Here is a 2864-nt window from a genome sequence, read left to right on the forward strand (position 1 = left end):
ACTTGATGGAGCCGAGACTCTCTATGGTTTAAGAGCTTTATTATAGAAATGCAGGGGGGGAGGGAGGGAGGGAGGGAGGGAGGGAGAGAGAGAGAGAGAGAGAGAGAGAGAGAGAGAGAGAGAGAGAGAGAGAGAGAGAGAGAGAAAGTATAGAGAGAAAGTAAGAGGAAGAGAGAAGAGGCGAAAAGACAGAGAAAGGAGAGAGGAGAGAAGACGAAGAGAGGGGAGAGAGAGGTAAGAGGGAGACAAGAGAGTGGAAAGTAAGAGAGCAAGGTGGGGGCCTAACAGCCCCTTTCATGGTCTTCACTGTTGCTAGGTAACTGGGGAGGAGTTTAACCTGAAGGTCAGAAGCTTGGGCCATTGCATACATGACTACTGACCATGCTTCTCTTGTGGGGGCTGTGGGAGGTGGTACCTTAGGCAGTAGCCAGAGATCCAGGAGCATGAGGGAACACCTACCATGTCATGAAGGTGAATTATGACCATCAGGGTTCAAACCTCAGCTCAACTGGATACCACCCTGCAATTCCCCATACCATTTCACCTCTGGGGACCAAGGACTACATCAGGGCTTTTCAAATTTTAGTGTGCATAGAAGCCATGCCTTAATCATGGGTCTATATTTCAAAGCTTATCCTATGTACAAATATCTTTTATAAAGTTTAATTTATAGATTAAGCACATTAAAAATTTACAACAATGACAATAATATAGAAGAATCAAAATGATACACGATTGTTTCCTGGAATCCATGCAGATGAGTTCCACAACCTACCATGGATATGATAATTCAGCTTTGCTTGGAGCTTTGGAGTTAAGTCTCTTGTTCAAAATGATGCAGTATTTGGATACAATATATGCAAATCTGTATACAAAGTTTCCTGTATAATTTAAACCATCTCTAGATTATGTATGAAACACATATAATAAAAATGCTATCTTATTTAGGAAAAGTGTATACATGTTCAGGAGTCTTCTAAAAACATTTTTTATTTCATGGATGATTAACTTCGCACATACACAATCCACAGATGTAGCAGGAGACTGAGCAATAAGAGTTATTTCAAATCTACCAATTGGTTAATCATGACATTTCACAGCTGATATTTTTGAACCATTATTGACCATGGATTACTGAACCCATGAATAAATGTGAACTTCTATAATGAAATACCTGGCAGAATATCTAAAATCAAGATTATGAATCCCTCCTCTAGAGTTCCGAGTTTGGTAGGATTTGAGTGGAACTTATTTTTAAACAAGCTAAAATTTATCTTTTTGTGCATATGTGTATACATGTGTAGTTGCACATACTATGGCACACACATAGGGGTTAGAAGATAAGTGTGGAATAATTTCTCCAGTTCCACCTTGATATGTGTTTCTGGGCTACTTCCATTAAACTTCCATTGCCAAGCTTCCGTGGCAAACATCTTTACCTGCTGAGCCATTTTGCTGTCCTCGACTAACAAGTTTTTATTCCTAAAAAATTCTCAGGTAATGTTTCTGTTTCTGGTCTGGAACCAGTGTCAGAACACATAGTTACCACATAGTCTTCTCCAGCCGCATGACAACCATTCCTGGATACCCACTTTGCTGCTACTTCCTAAGATTCTTCCTGTGAGCTAGAGATATACTGATTTATAAAGTGTACTTTCTAAAGGAAATTATGTTCTGAATTCTAAGCATTTTCCTTCTGAAAAGGAGTGATTAGAAATTTTCAAGTGGTTTCATCTTCCCTTTGCTTCTGGGATCAATCTGTTCTCAACTCTTTCTATTTGATTTCTGTCTTCTCATGGAAGGAGAATAGATGAGTTCTCCAGTCAAGTTGAAAATTCATGTTCCACTGACTTCTTTGAGAGTTGTGATGGCTAATCCTGGTTGTCAACTTGACTACATCTGGAATTAATGAAAACCCATCTGCTGGACACTGATTGGGGGGTTTTATTAATTGGATTATTTGAGGTGTGGTGACTCACCCTAAATCTAGTCTATATCTTCTAATGGCATCCCATATAAAAGGATGTAGAAGGAATCTCTGTTTGTAAGAGTTGCCTTGGTCATGGTATCTGTTTACAGCAGTAAATCCCTAATAGTGCTTCTATGCAGCTGGGATGATGGTCTTAAAGCTCACACCCACAGTGACACAGCTAGTTCAACAGGGTCACAGCTTCTAATAGTGCTACTCCCTGGGCCAAGCATATATAAACCATCACAAATACTAAGCAAGTCACTCTATGAAACAAACTCTCAGAATAGTAATTAACTGTAGTTCCCAACTGCATGGGGTCTTTGAAGACAGTATGGCATGTCCCAGAATTCTCCTGAGTGTGGTTCAGGAATCTGGAGTATTTATGGCTTGCCTATGTCAATCACAGCCTTGGGCAATACTTCAGGATATAAAAAATTTTAGGCTCTCTGTACATTTCTGACCAGTGAGTAGAACTCAGGTAGCTTGACTGGAACTCTCTGGAGAGTAGCACCAGGTACTGGCCTTTGGGCATTTGTGAAAGGCTACTCCAAATTGGAGTGCATCAAAAGGAGAACACTATCTGGATGTGGGTGGTTGTGGCACTGCATAGTGATTGGCACACTTCTCACCTGGCATTAAGCCCAGAAACATTACATCTGAAATAGTCATTTATCATTTGTGCAATGAGCTTCTCTCCTTTCTTCTTGTATTTTTGGCTTTTTATACATGGTCATGAGCAACATTCATAACACCATATGTAACTTTATTCTGATGCTTCATTTGTTGGAGGAGATTTTGGTTTTGTTAATTATGAATCAATCACTTGCCTGTGCAAAGAAAGGCTACAGAGTTGTTTGCTCTTGGTGGGAATCTGACTTCCTCTGCTTTTGCT

The sequence above is a fragment of the Mus pahari genome, chromosome 10, assembly GCF_900095145.1.
Source record: "Mus pahari chromosome 10, PAHARI_EIJ_v1.1, whole genome shotgun sequence".
Lineage (NCBI taxonomy): Eukaryota > Metazoa > Chordata > Mammalia > Rodentia > Muridae > Mus > Mus pahari.